The sequence below is a fragment of the Limulus polyphemus genome, unplaced genomic scaffold (genome assembly GCF_000517525.1).
Source record: "Limulus polyphemus unplaced genomic scaffold, Limulus_polyphemus-2.1.2 Scaffold5505, whole genome shotgun sequence".
Classification (NCBI taxonomy): Eukaryota; Metazoa; Arthropoda; class Merostomata; order Xiphosura; family Limulidae; genus Limulus; species Limulus polyphemus.
In genome coordinates, this window is record NW_013671115.1 from 21,245 (window position 1) to 40,653 (window position 19,409).

A 19,409-nucleotide genomic window follows, 5' to 3' on the forward strand; every position below is an offset into this window, starting at 1 on the left:
ATATATATATATTATGTAAGTATTCCGTACTTAAGAGCGCCGAGCTAATTCGACTAAGAACGATATTAGACTCAGTAAATGTGGTGTTTTCACAGCGTTACTAAAACTCATTAGAACCTAGGTCACATTAAAGCTTTAGAAAAAAAACTTGGTATCATTTAATTTTCTACAAATCGAATAAATATCCAATGGACACATTGTCATAGAAGAAACAGAGTTTTTACACCATCCCAAGCCCCTTGCTTCGTGTGTCTGAGCACGAGGAGTATTCAGAGTGGGAGAAAAGTAACTATACAGTAGATTCGTTCAGAACATAGTTTAATTTATAAAGCCTAATTCATAAAGAAAGATTACTTAAATTGGTGTCAGTTGCCTTCGTAATATTTTCTGTTGTACCAATAATTCCAACTGTACAAACCGTATAACATCATGTGTATCGGCCGTATAGTACCAACTTTATAGCAACTCTTGTCTCGCTCAGTATTTTTTTTAACCTATCCTGCATATCATCTGAACCTTAAGGCTAGATTCGAAAAGCTTTTTATTGGCCTTTATCCAATAATTTATGTTCGAAACTTAAAGTTTAAGTTAAAGGTGCTAGGCCTTGTCGGTTTTAGGTTTATGTAAAATAGAACCATTATTCATTCATGCGATTCGAACAGTACTGAATTCATCATCGTATAATTGTCGGTTTGGTTTGTAATTAAGCAGAAAGCTACACAATGGGCTATCTGCGTTCTGCCCACCACGGGTATCGAAACCCGGATTCTAGCGTTGTAAGTCCGCAGACATACCGCTGTGCCACTTGGGGGCAAAATAATTGTGTAATTAAGCACAAAGCTACACAATAGGTCATCTGAGTTTTGCACACCACGGGTATCGAAACCCTGTTTCTAGCGTTGTAAGTCCGAAGACATGCAGCTGTGTCACTGGGGGCAGGGGTCATATTGTAGAAATGAACGGGTACAGTCAAGTGAACTATGTGGAAACAAACACTAACTAGTAGAAAGTTTACCAACAGAGACAGAAAGAACCCTTGTAACTCATGATAAATCTGCTATCGTAGCAATCCATTTGTAATAATCTATTATTGTAGATCACGCACCTGAGAGAACAACTATCCGCTGATAGCAGTGTACCAGATCAATGTAGAACGTATTCGCATGACCTTGTTTCCACCTACAAAAACAGAGATATTAACGGCTTTTAATCATTTCGTTTATACAGCTTTGTCTCTCTATAACTAACGGGAAAATTAGGAAGAGTGTGGGGAAAAAAAACCTGCAGTTAAAGTGACTTTTATCATAAATTTTACATCTATTGATTTTTTTATACTTCGACATGCTTCGTCGCTTAAACTTTAAGTATATATAAATATCGTTTTAGAAAATCGTTTTTTTTTTATTCTGTATTACTCCTAATTTGTCCATTGCGGATTCAAAATCATAGGCATGTAAAAATAATATTTCAGGCCTATCTTTTGTATCTCACAAGTGACTGCCCAAGAGGCCTTTCAATAAATACCAATACTCGTCAGTAGGACTGGATGAGTAAAAAATAATATTTCAGGCCTATCTTTTGTCTCTCACAAGTGACTGCCCAAGAGGCCTTTCAGTAAATACCAAAACTCGTCAGTGGGGCTGGATGAGTAAAAAATAATATTTCAGGCTTATCTTTTGTTTCTCACAAGTGACTGCCTAAGAGGCCTTTCAATAAATACCAAAACTCGTCAGTGGGGCTGGATGATGAGAGATGCTTTAAATGTGCTTGAGTGTTGATTAATAAGTGGTAGCAGCACTTCTGCCTCAGAGATATCAATCGCTGCAGCAAAGAGGGGTATTCAACAGAAAGGCAAATATATTTAAGACACATTAAAAGCTACGGTTTAAACGCTCAAAACTTGGAGAAGCATTGGAAACTAATAGGCGTCAACTTTGTGATAAAAATCACGTTAACTGTAAATGAAACAATTCTGCATTTTTCTTCTCCAATTTACAGTGTCAAAAATATATTGGTGAATAAAATTACACAAAATTTATTGTGCTTACATATCTTGTTTCGCTCTACATTAATGTGTGCTCTTCCATGTTGTTATCATGAAACTACACTATTTTAATCACATCCTATTAGCAAAGTAGGGGCGTGTTGAACTACTGTTAGCCCAGTCCATAAAATTACACCTACTTCACTATCACACTGTGTGTTGCCTAGATAAAAATGGAAAAACATTAACATTAATAAATACACTTTCCCAGTCATAATGAGTGAGAGTAAGTAAGTAACTGATCCTTCAAATTCAGTTTTACTGCACATGAATAAAATTATACAATGTAAGTAATGTCAAGTTTTTAAATTTTTTTCGGATTTTTTTTTTTTTTTACTCTCAAACATTTCTGAATGGATTTCACACATTTTTTATGTGTTACATGAACCAAATACACCGACACCAATTATTACTGTTTAACTAGACCTTTAAATGTAAGTAACATGTACGGGAAAGTGATATCCAGATCAGGATATTGCTAAAATTAAACACGTTATCAAGTAGGTCTCATGGGATTGGAAAGCGAGTTACTTTTACAGATGGCAAAGTGTGAGGAAAAGCCGGAGCAGCAGTGACACCGGATGGCACTATCGTTTTTAACTGAGCTATGCAAAATTATCTTTATCTCTGGGAACAAGAGTGACCGGATGAAGAGAAACAGGGTATTTGTTTTAATTATTATTAATCGGTAATTGTTTTGTTTTTTTCATTCATCACCGATGTTTCATGCTTTAAAGAATAAATATTTATTTACAAATTTAAAAAAAATGTTGGTATCTGCCCATGGTTTATACGGCATATATGGTTCAATTGTCTTCCTAAGCCTTGGAGAAAATTCTAGACTAAGTCCACGCACATCACGTTACGCTAAACTTCCCTCCCACCACACAACAGTACAAATTTCTTCAAACGTCTAGCTTATAAAACAGAGGCTACAAAATATCTTATAGATCAGATATGGCAGAAAACTTCATAGGAAAATTAAATACGTCGAACTTTAGAAGTAATGAAATTCAAAGACAATCAAACATGATAAACTATATTATTTATTGTAAATGCTATGAAACGTTAATATGTCTGAACTGGTTGAAAATTAGATATAAATCTTTAGATATTTAATTAAAACTCGCAGTGATTGTTTTCTGGATTTTATATACTGCAGTTTCAGCAGCCAATCACTATGCCTTAAAATCGCGAAATTAAAATCGACCACAACTTGTTTTTTCCTAAATGATGTAAATTTTTACTTTAAATTAAGGTTATGTTTGTTTGTTTGTAATTAAACACAAAGCTACACAATGGGCTATCTGTACTCTGCCCACTACGAGTATCGAAACCCGGATTCTAGAGTTGTAAGTCCGCAGACATACCGCTATGCCACTAGGGGGGCAAATTAAGGTTATGAAACTAATGACTAAACTCAAGGATAACATCAGTTTACCTTAGAGTGTTTAAACGATCATTTTTCTTTGCCCTAACCTGTAAACATATAACATCTTAAACACCTGAAAATCTTTAATTTCTTCAAATATGAAGAATTCTTGTTTTGTTCTAAACAAAATTAGAGACAACATTTAAATGAACTCTAACACTATTTCACTATTATTATCTTACAACTTACAGCTTTTACAGTAAGAAATAATACTTTTAAGTATTGAACTTTATTTTAATATTTACGTTTGTTTGTTATGAATTTCGCGCAAAGCTACACGAGGGCTATCTGCGCTAGCCGTCCTTAATTTAGCAGTGTAAGACTAGATGGAAGGCAGCTAGTCATCACAATCCACCGCCAACTCTTGGGCTACTCTTTTACCAACCGTCACATATATAATGCCCCCACGGCTGAAAGGGCGAACATGTTTGGTGTGACGGGGATTCAAACCCGCGACCCGCAGATTACGAGTCGAGCGCCCAAACCACCTGGCCATGCCGGGCCTTGTATATTTGAGAATGATCGCTCCAATGATCAAAACGTCGTACATATTTTTAAAACATTCTTCCTTACTGTAAAACCTGTAAATTGTAATGAAATAATATTGATAATTAGTAAGTAAACTAAAAAAAATATTTCACTATATTTTTTATTTTAAAAATTAACACCTTGAAAAGTTTCAGTACATCAGTAGAAAATGTATATTCCGTTCGTTTGATGTTTCCGCTGCTTAACCGTTCCGTTTCAGGATCTCAGTGCTACAGTTCCATTGGATTCGTCTGGAACTAGCTGTCTCGTCAAGTCTTTTCCTTGAACTATACTTCTTCTAGTACCGCCTCCTGTAGTCAATTCCTTGGTTTTTCAAATAATCGTCTTCCACTTGGTTGCCCTGTTCTACTTTCCTTGTCACATAGATCTCTTTGCCAAACAGTCTGCTCACAGTACCGTCCTTAACACTGACAAGTACTGTAAATTCCCTTGGGCTTGTGTTATATTTACGTCTCTTCCCTCGACTTTGCTTCGGATCGCTTCGTCAAATTTATTCGGTCTTTCTCAAAACTCACCATCAGGACACAGTTCCCAGTTTCATACAATGTTATTGTGTTACGTGTTCTTACGTTGTTTTTAAAACTAACATTTATAAATCGCTAAAGATGCACTCAACCTCGTGAACGAATGCATTCTTAACATCCTTTTCAATTCCTTCCCTTCTTAACTTCCCATTCTTAACATCCTTTTCAATTCCTTCCTTATCTTTTAACTTGTTCCTTAGGCACACTAATAAGCTCAATCCATTTTTTTTCCCACTAGCAACTCCAGTTTTCTTTAGAAACATTTAAAAAAAGGCCAAAGGAAAAGAAAATATTATCCCAAACACTTTCATTTTGTCGATAAGCAGTCTTCTAAAAATGTTTACTAATTTAAATATTATGTTTTCCTTTCAAGTTTCCATGGTTTGTTTAGTTATTAGTGTTTTAAAGTGAAAGATCTTATTCCTAAGACTCCTAGCGAGTGATAAAGACTTTTCATTCAAGTTCATAGTTGTAAGATTGGTTGGATAATGTAAGCAGTTGTGGAGTTGGCAAGGATGAAAGATGGAATTTAGAATATTATAACTCAGTACGTGACTAGGACTCCTGGCGAGTGATAAAGACTTTTCATTCAAGTTCATAGTTGTAAGATTGGTTGGATAATGTAAGCAGTTGTGGAGTTGGCAAGGATGAAAGATGGAATTTAGAATATTATTACTCAGTACGTGACTAGTTGTGTGTAATCTTGGTACATATGAAGCTGGTTTTATTGTGGTGCAAATTCAGTGTTATTATTAATGTGATAATTAAGAGCTTATATCGACAAAACACCAAAGTATTTATGTTACAATAGTACAAATAATTACTATGGCAACTATATATGGATCTTATCCACAAAATCATACATTTTTTTTAACCTTATATTTTGACTCCTTTTTATATTTGGCCCTATGGATAGAGTTAGCAAGTTTATTTTTTTCATAGCTATATCAACTAGTAAATGTTGTTTTTGTTTGTTCGTTGTTAAGCGCAACTATGCACAATGAGATAACTTTGCTGTAGTCATCGCATAAATCGAACCCCGAATTTTAGTCTTATAACACCTTAAGCTTACCGATGAGCTATCGGAAGCAGAATTAGGTGCTGATCAGGGTTAATTATTACATATTTTGCTTATAAGAACATACTAATGTGTTGTATGTTTAATAAACCCTATCGAGTCTTGTTTCAGAATATTTAGTTGAGGTGACTTTTTCAAACAACCCTACCTACGTTTCAATGATAATTTTCCCTAGTTGACTTATAGCTGAGATGTCTATTTTTCAAACAACTCTACCTACATTTCAATGATAATTTTCCCTAGTTGACTTATAGCTGAGGTGTTTATTTTTCAAACAACCCTACCTACGTTTAAATGGTAATTTCCGTAGTTGACTTATAGCTGAGGTGTCTATTTATCAAACAACCCTACCTACTTTTCAATTGTAATTTTCTCCGAGTTACTTATATCTGAGGTGTTTGTTTTTCAAACAACTCTTTCCAAATATCACTTCTATAGCTCATTCATTTTTATAACTAATAAAATTAATAAGGAAATTTAACTCAGTTCATACATAATTTATTGTCATTTAAAATGAAATAACTTATATGTAAATGATATATATTTATATATTTTGGACGCTACGTCTTAGCGCTGTTGATAAAAACATTTTGAATTATCTATGTTGCAAATAACATTATTTTATGGAAACAATAGGATTTTAATAAAGGACTTATTGTGTTGTTTTTACTTTATATCTAATAGGGGGCGAAGGTTGACCATGTGATAAAGCTCTGGGTTTTGTAGCTGGCGAGACCGAGTTGGAGTGCGTGTTTTTGTTTGTTTTTACAGCAAAGCCACATCGGGCTATCTGCTGTGGCGAGACGTGTTGGAGTGTGTGTTTTTCTTATAGCAAAGCCACATCGGGCTATCTGCTGTGTCTACCGAGGGGAATCGAGCCCTTGATTTTAGAGTTGTAAATCCGAAGACTTACCGCTATCTCACCGGGGGATGAGAGGAGTTGGAATCCGTGCGTTATAAGAGTAACAGACAATCACTTAGTATGGTTGATGGGAGGTAGGGAGCTGCTAAATGTATGCCTTTTCTCTGGTCAATAGTTAAAAATTAGGAACGGTACAAAACAGCCTCAATGGTTTTGCCATAATTACATAAATGTAAATACTACAACAACATATCTAATAAAATCCTAATTTTTCATCGTTAATTGGCAACTTATTAAAATCGTTTAAACAGTAGAACAGTAAAACAGTTTAAACAGTAGAAATTTTATTTTAATTGATTTACGATATGAAATCTCCAATTTGTACAATAATCATATTTTTTCTCCATCACATTTTGTTTAAACTTAAGTAATTTCATGGATAAAATAACATTAAAAGAAACATTCTGCTATTTTTTTTCCTTTTTGTAATATTATTTTGATTAGGCTTAAACTTTTCTAAAGTAATGTACAGATCTTAAGTGGTTTTCCAAATCCATAATATTTCGTTCTGTTTTTCTTATTGCACTTTCCAGTTTCGTTGTTATTTATGGAGTAAAATCTTTTATTTATATTGTTAAAAAGTATCTGGCAAATATTTTATATTTTTTCTGTGACAGCTTCAGCTAACGTTTGGCATCATTCATTCAGTAAACGATAGAAAAGCAAGTCGTTTAGATTATCTAATCTCCTTGTAATTATAACTCGCGTCTTTATAACTATCTAAATTAACTGGAGACGCAATCTTAATTGTAAAATCTAAATTAACTGGAGACGCAATCTTAATTGTAAAATCTAAATTAACTGGAGACGCAATCTTAATTGTAAAATCTAAATTAACTGGAGACGCAATCTTAATTTTAAAATCTAAATTAACTGGAGACGCAATCTTAATTTTAAAATCTAAATTAACTGAAACGCAATCTTAATTTTAAAATCTAAATTAACTGAAACGCAATTTTAATTGTTAAATCTAAATTAACTGAAACGCAATTTTAACTGTTTGAAACAAACTCCATACATTAATTTCTCAGCTAAAAATAATATGAAAACTATCAGGCTCCCTCAATTGACTCAGTGGTAAATCTGCAGGCTTAGCATGCTAAAAATCGGACTTCGATATCTGTCGTGGGCAGAGCACAGATAGCCCATGGTGTAGTTTTGCACTTAACAACAAGTAAACGAAAAACTGTTATCTATAACATTAAGAAATGAAGTTTTTGTAATGTTTCAAATCATTTCGCATTTCGATTACAAATAAGATAATTTTTAGATATTTTTATTTCTTATTCAGCTTAATTTTTAATGTCTGTTTGTCACGGAAAACTTATAGATCTCAACAAGATTACAAAATTAGACTGAAAAAAATCGGAGATAATTTTCATAATCTGAAAAAAAACATAGCATTTGAGTTGATTAATTTGTTTTCTTTAAAAACATATTCCAAGATATTTATACAAATAAGTAATTTAGTCCCAAATGGACCAATTGAATATTTAAATCCTATTTAATTCGATCAATATTTTTTTTAAATTTAGTTGGATATCATCATAAAAACACTGAATTTTAAAACTGCTCAATGAATTTCTATCAGAATAAGCTCACCAATATCTTTCCACACTCTGGGCCATGAGAGAGCTATAAGAGTGAAGTTCGAATCCCACTATTCGATCAAATAAGAATACTCCAAAAGTTTGGCGGTGTGTGCTTTTGACATGGTGCTTCTCAGTACAAAATTAGGAATTGATATCGCAAATATATCCCTTCTGTAGCTTTGCCCGAATTTCTGAAAGAAACAAACTTGTCAATGTCTTATAGGAACAAATGAATACATTTGAACAACAGAGACTTGCGTATTTTTTGTAGTGTAATCATCTTAATTGTGCTGTAAAGATTTTCATGCACTGCTATCCACACAATTAATGAAGAAAACACAGTATACGCATATCTGTTTACAAGGCATAAAAAATACATATTCGAAAGAAGAGGCAAAAATGTCAAGAACAAAGTAAGCCAAAATCGTAACTTTGAAGTTCACGTGGGTAATTTCCTGACAAAAAGTCATAGCTTTTTTTATTATATCTGTTTTTATGGTTATATTTGATTTGTAATCCCACAAAAAATAATTCAATTTAATCTTTATTTAATAGCATATGGGCTATCCTACCTTAAACTAAACATTCGTCGTTCATATGAACTAAAGATCCATCAGACACAGGCTGGAATAAAGAATGTTGATTTTTCTTCAACAAAGTATGAACACACAATAAGTTTAATCAGATCAGTCAGGAGTCTTGTTTGTGTATTACACACTCAATATATTTAATTCGACCAATCAGAAGTCTTTCTTTGTGTATTGATTCCACGATAAGTTTAATCAGATCAGTCAGGAGTCTTGTTTGTGTATTACACACTCAATATATTTAATTCGACCAATCAGAAGTCTTTCTTTGTGTATTGCATCCACAATAAGTTTAATCAGATCAGTCAGGAGTCTTGTTTGTGTATTACACACTCAATATATTTAATTCGACCAGTCAGAAGTCTTTTATTTGTGCATTGCATCCACAATAAGTTTAATCAAGACCAGTCAGGAGTCTTGTTTGGGTATTTTGTGTATTGCCACACAATAAGTTTAATCCCACCAATCGGTAGCCTTTTTGCTTGTGTATTGCCACACAATAAGTTTAGTCCCACCAATCGGTAGCCTTTTTGCTTGTGTATTGCCACACAATAAGTTTAATCCCACCAATCGGTAGCCTTTTTGCTTGTGTATGTAAATATACAGTTAAGATATGTATCATCCGTGGCTCTCATTAACAGTACTTGATGATCGTATTGTCTACAACACCAATAACCGTTTTATTTCTGAAATTAAACACAACAAAAACATTTCATAGCATTAAAAATTACGTAAAGTTGAAAAATATTTGTGGTTTTTCTTGTTAAAAGAGTGGGTACGAGTCTACAAAGCTTACGAATAATTATTGCTGTGACTAAAGCCACTTATGGGATGATTAGGTGTGATTTGAGCTCTTCTATTTTCTCATCATTATCCTTAGGATTGATTTAAATACTATGATTTGTAAGATCAGCGGTATGTCTGCGGACATACAACGCTAGAATCCGGGTTTCGATACCCGTGGTGGGCAGAGCACAGATAGCCCATTGTGTAACTTTGTGTTTAATTACAAACAAACAAACAATAAATGTACAAGGACAACCAATATTTTATCGTAAATCATAAACACATTCATATTCCAAGACTAACACTTCTCTACTTACCAGCACGTTTCATAAACACATTCATATTCCAAGACTAACACTTCTCTACTTACCAGCACGTTTCATAAACACATTCATATTCCAAGATTAACACTTCTCCACTTACCAGCACGTTTCATAACCACATTCATATTCCAAGACTAACACTTCTCTACTTACCAGCACGCTTTCTTTTTCGGGAAAGTTACATCAAATCCGGGGACGAAGATAATTAGTTAATTATCTGATATTGTAGAAATGATTTCTTTCTGTATTTGTGCGGGCCAGGCGTGTCCTAGTGGTACTATGTCGGGCTGCGTGTCGAGGGGCCCAAGGTTCATGACGTGATGCCAGGAAAGACACTGCGCACTCTCAGATGTACTCACGTGATGAAAGTGACATTCAATCTTGTTATTCGGCTCAAACGGTAGGTTCTATTGGACAGATGTCTTATTTCTATTCAAAAGCTACGACTCTACGGGTCTCTAACCTGAACATTTAGCCCACGTGCGCATAAAATGCCATTCAAGCTAAAAAAAAAAATGTACTTGTGGGAGTTCTTGAAAATCTCGAATTGAAATTTTAAAAATATTACTGGTTTATTGCTTAACTTGCATGAAACTTTTAAGATTTTTATTATTTTTTTAAACAGTATGCGACTCATTGGCTTTTATTTAATTTGTGCGATTTGTTTGAGATTCTTCCAAAAGTAAAACAATATTGCTTTGCCTTTCTGTTTAATTTCTATGAAATATTTGTTTTTTTAAACTATTTATGTAGAATATCTCGTGTTTTGAAAATATTTTGTTAAATCTGTAAATAGTGCAAGCTTCCGAATTGTATGTGAAGTTATTGGTAATTCTCTAATTTTTATGAGTTTTTTTTTCGTTGTCTTTTAATAATTTTTAAGATATTTTGATAAATGCATGAATATTGTAAGTTTCTGAATGACATGTGAAATTCCTAGGAATTTTAAACAGTTTCAAACTTGAGAACGTTCTAGCCTTCTGAAATGTTTGTGAAGTTCTTAAGAATTTTAAACAGTTTCAAACTTGAGAACGTTCTAGCCTTCTGAAATGTTTGTGAAGTTCTTAAGAATTTTTAAGGTATTTTCTTAAATCTGTAAATAGGGTAAGCCTCTGAATTATGTATCCCATGTGCGTTAAATCTGTGCATCATGCAAGTTTTAGAGTTATATGTGAAGTGTTTTTAAGAATTTAAAATATTTTGTTAAATTTGTGAATGTTGTCAATTTCTGAATTCGATGTGACATTTGAGAGAACGTGTCTCGTTGACTTCCAATTAATCTATATATGTAGTTCGTGACACAGATTTGAGGACCTCGGTGGCTCAGCAATTAAATTGACGTTTATAACTAGCATTCGTGGTTCGATCGTCGAGGTGGGCAAAGTACAGATAGCCCGTGATGTAGCTTTGTGCTTCACAGCATAACAAACAAAATAATATATTTGAGAATTATATTTTTTCGTAATACTAGTCTTATTTTCTTCAATTATCTCAATTTCTCTAGACTATCATATCTTTGTCTTGTTTCCTTTTCTGGCTTGTAATGAGATAAAAGACGTTTTTACCAATTCTCAACAGGTACTCGAACTCGGAAGAATAGAGGGAGTTCTGAAGATTCTAGAAGAGAAATTTGACAGCTGTCAAAGCTTGGACTGTATCCAGTATCTGAATGCAAGTGATCAGTTTCCAACTATTTTCTCAATATTTTATATCCTTCTCGTTCTCCTGACCCTTCTCTGCTAATACTTTGTCTTCGCTGAGAACAGATATTCTATTCAATATCTATAGGGTTTTTGAGTTCACCATATAGGAACCTTTTGGGAAAAGGAAAATAATATTAGTTTGTTTGTTTTGAATTTCGTGCAAAGCTACACGAGGGCTATCTGCGCTAGCCGTCCCTAATTTAGCAGTGTAGGAATAGAGGGAAGGCAACTAGTCATCATCACCCACGGCCAACTGTTGGGCTACTCTTTTTACCAACGATTAGTGGGATTGGCCGTCACTTTATAACGCCCCCACGGCTGAAAGGACGAGCATGTTTGGTGTGACGGGGAAATATATATATTATTTATTTTATTGTTAATTTCAACATACAATCTGGAATCAATATTACCACACTTAAATTTGGGATTACAATATAATTGAGTAGAAATCAGTGTTAGTGTGTATCATAGATTTTTTGTGTTCATATTAAAACGTGAAGGACTAACCGAAATAAAACATATTGATGGTCAGTTCAGACATTCCAAAGGTCTACAAATGCCTTCCAGATGTTAGAACTTTTGATAGGAAGGAGTGTAGCAGACCGGAAGCGCCCTTCGCCTACACAGGTGCACTTTATTTGAGTAGCAGGATTTGCTGTCACTTATCATGCGACCACATTTAAAAGTACGAAGTGTATTCAGAAGCATATCACGGGCCCGAACTTTCGACCTTCCGATACACAGCCCCACACGCTAACCACTAAGTCAAGCTCTTTTGGTTGGTTTGTTTGTTTTGCAATTAAGCACAAAGCTACACAATGGCCTATCTGTGCTCTGCCAACCACGGGTATCGAAACCCGAATTCCAGCGTTGTAAGTCCGCAGACGTACCGCTGTGCCACTTGGGGGGGGGCAGCCCTTTTGGTACATGAATACTTCCGTGCGTATTTATTTCATAAAATATTCTTTCCTTTAAAGAGCAGTATGTTTCACACCACTGGCCATTTTGCCAAGAAAATCACAATTCTAATCAGAGTGAGGAGAAAAGAAAAAAAATAATAATATAAATTTCATCAACAATTCTGAAATTACGAACTTACGTTACAACTGCAAAAAGTGGCCGAAAAAAAATCGTGATATCTTTCAGTTGCTTTATTTTTTGTCCACACAATTCCAGCCAAGTTGTTTTTCAATTCATATAATTTTCCTTATATAGTTTTATACAGTAATTAAAGCGATGTTATAAAATATGCCAGAAACGAAGGCAATCACGTACCGGGAAGCGTTTATATTAGTTTTGAAGTGTGATGCAAAAATCGTGTCAAAATATTCACACTATGGTGGTTTTAGGCTCATAACTTCCGGATTTCGCGTTCGAATTTTGTGCAATTAAAAATTTTTCACTTTTAAAAATACCTTAATGCGTGGTAGAAATTTCAGCGAATTTTTCTTTTGACGAGCCCAAACATTTATGACATATTAGCGTAATATCTGCATATTTTTATCCATATCTCCCGGAATGCTTCAGCTACTAAAACCAAATTTGCTATCAATCTACGGGAATATATATTCCAGCTATGTACCAAATTTGAAAGAAATTTGTTAAAGGGAAGTGGTTGATTTTTTTTTTCACTTGAAGAAGTTTGGCCTGCTGTAAAGCAATAAGGGTTAAAGCAATTTCTTTGAAATTTGGTATATAAGGTAAGAAGACGTGGAAAAACCTACCATATACAGTTTTGATTAACGGAGGCGATTATATGGATGATTGAAAAACCAAAAGTTTTCATTCCTCTTAATAACAACACTGGGTGTTGTGCGGTTTTGTTTTGGCCACACGACACGCTGCCGTGTGTCGTGATATATAACGACACATTCTTCCTCGTATGATTACATAAATGATCTTTTTTTTTTTTTCTTAGATCTTCATTTTATTTAGATCAATTTTTACTTTCTGGTATTTTGATTTCGTTTAAAATTTATTTTCCTTTTAACCTGTTTAGTTATATTTTACTGTTTTTAAGGTAATGTTGAAAATAAGTTGGAATAATCTTTTTAAATAGAACTAACAGTTCTTCGAAACATTCTCAAAATAACAAGGAATTTGTCAATAACTTTTAGGCAGAAACATGCATCTGGGGGGGGGGGGCAGCAACTGGCTACTAAGATCTGCAGTGTTATTTATATAATAATAATAATACCTATCGTGCATTGAAAGTACTATCTACTTCGCAAAAGTTTTCCAGTTGTATTAGATTTCAATTTCATGTTTTTAACATGACTTCGTCTCAGAACCAATAAAGCAGATAAAACTTGCTTTAAAACCTTATTTCAAAGTCTGATCAATTTCCGTCTATTCGCTATGCTTTCATAAAGCTCGGAACAGCGATGAAAATGTCTATGATATCTTTATGGTAAATAATGTGGGTGTTGAAATATATAAATACACAAAAAGGAAAAACGATACTTTTTTTTACCTGTGCTACTGCGATAACAGTAAAATAAATCAAATTTACCTTTCTTATAGCCCCCCCCCCCAAGTGACACAGTGGTAAGTCTATTAACTTATAATGCTAAAACCCGGGTTTCGATACCCTCGTGTAACTCCGTGCTTAACAACCAACAAACCTTTCTTATAAAAAAGCTACACCATGGGCTATCTGTGCTGTACCCACTACGGGCATAGAAACCCGGTTTCTAGCGTCAGACGTCCGCAGGCATACCGCTGTGCCACCAGGGGGCTTCTTATAAGTGAATAATCTGGAATCCCAATACTGTCGAATAATACGCCTTTGCGATTTTTCCTGAAAATAAAAAAACTAATGCTGGATCCTAATATGCTCACTTTAGGCTGCTAAGAGACGAATAATAATGAGTCTCCGTGACTTATACTTCAAACTAAAGAAAGAATTGGATGACAGAGCCGCGGTTTTTGGCATTTTGATTAACATGTTATAAGATCATTCTGGTCACGTGAGCTTGGATACTTCATTCACCCCGAATTCCTGGGTAGCTTGAGATCATTTTTACCGAAGTTTACTTTGAAAATGAATAACTTTATATATCCGACATCTTCGAAGAAGTGACCTTTCTGATTTTTCCTTGTTTGTGTTTCCGTGGCAGGAGCAAACATACATTTGAGAAAGTTTTCGAATCAATCCCTATGTTAGATCATCAATAATGGAATTACTGAATACTTGGAAGCGCGTGTGGCGCTGCTATTATACCATAATGATATAGAAGACTCTGATTGGTTACTCTCTGTGTGGCAGAAGCTGACTTACAGATACCCAGCAGAGCGGCTTAGCTACACTGCAAGACTCCCACTCTTTGGATGTGTGGACCGACGAAGTAATGAAACGTTTCCCTCTGCTCTGACCGTAAAGCAAGGTAAGGTTAGACTCTGATGTTTAAACTTATTAAGTACTTGTAAAGACATGAAACTATTTGTGGTAGTTCTAAGAAACAAACACACGATACCATTCCTCCTCTTTACTTGTACATCATGTTTATAAACTAATCAGTTTCTGTCCAGTTTCATCAAACTGCTGGTGTAATTTTAGTCTGAACATTCACTTTTGAAACTATTGAATCACTTTACGAATATTAATTGTCTTTTGAAGATAAGGAACAAGCGCCATAACACCTTTTGTTACAGTTAATAAGTTTTCAAGACTTCAATTATTTTTATAAGTTTGTTTGTTTTGTTAAATTTAGCGCAAACCTACACTAGGACTATCTGCTCTAGACGTCCCTAATTTAGAAGTGATAGACTAGAGAGAAGGCAGCTAGTAAACATCACCTACTACCAACTCTTGGGCTAATATTTTGCTAATGAAAAGTGGGATTGGCAATCACATTATAACGCCCCCACGGCTGAAAGGACGAGCATGTTTCGTGAAAAGATTCGAACTCTCGACCAGCAAATTGCGAGTCGAATGTCCTAACCATCAGGCCGTGTCGGGCCTATTTCTGTCAGATAGTATTAAACAATTTAGATATTGGAGCAACAGAATATCATGCATTCAGCTCCGATGATAATACAGAAAGTTAAAACAACCCGCACTGATGTCGAAATAATTAAATTTAAATCATTCATCTTTAGTAACTTCTATGAATTAGTTTTTTTTTTAGTCGTAAAGTTACACGATAGGCTCAACGCGGGGAATCGAACCTTGGATTTCAGGTTTATAAGTCTGTAAACCTACCATTGGCTAAGTTTTAGGGAAAAAAAACATTTGGAACTAAATAGCTCTGATATTTTGGAATCGTCATTAAATCATGTTACACTGATATAATGAGGTTGTCCTAGTGTAGCGGTTCCCAACCTTTTCGCCACCAAGGACCCCCTTTTAGTATTATTTTTTCCCCACGGACCCAAACTGTTTTTCTTACTAATAATTAACTTGTTTTTTCCATTTTTCACTATCAAATAAAAGACATATATATAACTGAGTGTGCAATTAAAAGAAGAGCGGAATTTAAAAAAATTACTTGTTTGATGAGATGGTATTATCTTCGCGGACCCCTAGGGGTCCTGGGACCACAGGTTGGGAATAACTGTCCTGGTGGCTTGTTAGTAATATGTTGCGTATCTTAGCTCTAAATTATCAACAAAAACATTTATTTTTGCAAACTTGAGGCTCGTGTTTAAAAATATAATAAAATATGTTACGTTAGCGTAATACTCAGTATCTTAAGTCATTCCTCTTAGTAACTTTTAAACTAAAAAAACAATTCCACGAAGAAAAATTCCGTATCAAACAGTTGTTTGATTTTCCTTAGTTTAATTTAATACATTAGACCATTAAAAGCTCATTATTTTAAAATTGCAACATATTATTAAACTACGGTCCCTTCCCTATAATAAACTTGTCTTAAGTGTAACGCCCGGCATGGCCAGGTGGTTAGGGCCCCGGCATGGCCAGGTGGTTAAGGCACTCGACTCGCAATCTGAGGGTCGCGGGTTCGAATCCCTGTCACACCAAACATGCTCTCCCTTTCAGCCGTAGGGGCGTTATAACGTGACGGTCAATCCCACTATTCGTTGGTAAAAGAGTAGCCCAAGAGTTGGCGGTGGGTGGTGATGACTAGCTGCCTTCCCTCTAGTCTTACATTGCTAAATTAGGGACGGCTAGCGCAGATAGCCCTCGTGTAGCTTTGCGCGAAATTCAAAAACAAACAAACAAACAAACTTAAGTGTAACAAAAACAAACGGATTTTCTATTTGAATGAAAAAAATAATAATGCACTTTGAACACCTGATCAGTATCAAAGTCTTAATATTTCTATTCAGTTACAAAAGTGTAAATTACTTGCGAAACTCATTTCATTATGATCGTTTCTATTATAGTGAAAAGGACACTGTCAACTATTTTATATCATAAATATATATACAAACCAAAGCCAAAACGCTCACAATAAAACTTCTTAAAAAATAGCAATTATCAGCTGTTGTCATTACCATTAAGACATAGCTCCCAGAAGCTTTAGAGATATTCAGTCCATCAGATATGATCCAAATGAAGATGTCGAACTAATCAGTGGCCACGGAGAATCAAATTAGGGGTTAGGAACTCATTGCTTAAACCCATAACGCCTCAACTCCTACTGCCTTTCGCTGTCTGCAACCAATTGTGGAAAGGCAGTCACCCTCAATCTTTAGACATACAAAGAGAGCCTTGTAGTAGAAATAAACCACCCTAAATTTCTACAATTTTAAGACTCCCAATATCCACTCTTTTCAATAAGTACCACATATTATAAAAGGTTAAGTTAGGCAAGCATTGCAATATTTAGATATAAAAATGATCTTGTACTATAGTAGATACAAGTCAACATATTTCTACTTTTGTAAGGCTCCCAACCTCCACCCCTTTAGTAATTATTACCAAATGATCTTCACTGGTCTTAAAAAGAACTAAAATCTCTTACCTTCATATTTTGTTAATAATTACTTAAAATCCCATCCTCCTTCCTTTCTTTAAAAGTATTTATTCAAGTATAAACCGGGTGAAATGAGACAAGCTCAGCTACTTGAAGTTTGTCTTTCAGTCCCGGAATACAGACCAAGTATCTGAAAAACACTATAGTTAATTATTTATAAGCTTCGAATAACCTTAAGTACTGACCTCTATGTATTCCAGAAAGTAATTTCAGTAATTAAAAATTTATTTTTCAATATATTATCATATTTATTATAAAAGAGCGTAAAAAAATTTCTTTATTTGCGATTCTTTGTGACCATTATTTTTATAATTTATTTGTGAATAACTGAACATCACCCATAAAATAATTAATATTGTTACAAATTGTCAAATATCTTTTTAATTGAGAAATAACAATTCCTTTTAGTAGTATAAATGGTTTGTTTGTGTTTGGTTGAAGTTAAGCACAAAGCTACAAAATGGGCTATCTGTGCTCTGCCCACCACGGGTATCGAAACACGGTTTCTAGAGTTGTAAGTCCGCAGAAAATCCAGCCCGAATCACTTCAAGAAGCTTCTCTCCCTTACGTATTATTCATGTTGACGCATGGATACTAAGATAACAATGGGACTATGAATGCTATGTCAGGATCATTGCTGCCTTACTCTCCCCCGCCCCCAGTGGATCAGCGGTATGTCTGCGGACTTACAACACTAGAATCCGGGTTTCGATACGAGTTGTGGGCAGAGCACAGAAAGCCCATTATGTAGCTTTGTTCTTAATTACAAACAAACATACCGTCGTGCCACTGTTGTGCAATATAAACGGAACTACAGTGTTTGGGGGGGAGGGGGGTAAACCAAGGATGGGAAAACTAAAATTCATTCTTTTGCCAAGAATAGTTATCTGTACTCTGCCTTCCAAGAAAACAATATCTAAATCTAAATAGTGAGCACGATCAAATAACGAAAGGTGTAACCGTACTAGTTAGGGTTTATTATTTGTTTCGTAAATAAAGTCTCATAGAAGTAGAGATACAGGTCAGCCATGTTTGTGGAGAAATTATGTTAAGTTTAGCTTTATTACAGACTCTTCTAAACGCCATTACTAAATCCGCATCTAATAATATTCTAGACGTTTTTGTTTGAAAAATAAAATTACCGTCATTAAACGATTTGAATCATCATCTTTGGATCATTAAAAGTAATATTCCAGTTCTGGAATGTTTAACTAACTTAAATTATTTAAACGAACCTAATTATGTTACTACTTATGACTTTACTATATTATATACTAGAATAGATTTGAAAATTGAATTAGTTTTGGTTTGTAATTAAGCACAAGGCTACACAATGGGCTATCTATGCCCTGCCCACCACGAGTATCGAAACCCGGATTCTAGCATTGTAAGTCCGCAGATATACCGCTGTGCCACTGGGGGGGCTAATGAGTTTTTAATGATCCAACTGATGAATTTATAGATACTGAAATAATTATTCCTAAATTGAAATTTAATAAGTTTCAATGTAAAAATGTACTTAATTTCTGTATAAATATAATAGTTACATTATCCTTAATGAAAAAAGTATTCAAACAAATAATGGTTATTCTGATGAGAGAAGGAGTTTTATGCAGTTTCAAAATTTCATGCAAAACTTGTAAATTAAAACAAGTAAAATTTAAATATTATATATATATATATTCCATTTTCTAATTTATTAATTAAAAATTGTGATAACTGTATTTTTATTTAATGAAATTTTGTAAATATTTTAGTTGTATGAATTTCCCTTATTAAACGTACTTTATTAATAGAGGTAATGATAAATTATTCTTGAATTTCTCGAATTTTATTTTAATAAATATTAAAGGAAAAACTAATTTCATATTCAGATAAATTTGAAGTTTTTGACTGATTTTTATAGAATTAATAACATTTGTCTATT

General features: G+C 34.1%; 2 long non-coding RNA genes across 2 annotated transcripts in view; both read left to right on the plus strand.

Moving 5' to 3' along the window:
- The window catches only part of LOC111089190, a 51,847-nt gene that overhangs the window by 4,925 nt on the left and 27,513 nt on the right, over positions 1–19,409 (plus strand). The window contains exons 3-4 of the long non-coding RNA XR_002613498.1: positions 6,312–6,623; positions 14,660–14,926. This is a non-coding gene — a long non-coding RNA (uncharacterized LOC111089190). The remainder of the gene's footprint in view (positions 1–6,311; positions 6,624–14,659; positions 14,927–19,409) is intronic.
- Positions 18,432–19,409, plus strand: part of LOC106472666 — a 5,730-nt gene continuing 4,752 nt past the window's right edge. The window contains exon 1 of the long non-coding RNA XR_001291629.2: positions 18,432–18,529. This is a non-coding gene — a long non-coding RNA (uncharacterized LOC106472666). The remainder of the gene's footprint in view (positions 18,530–19,409) is intronic.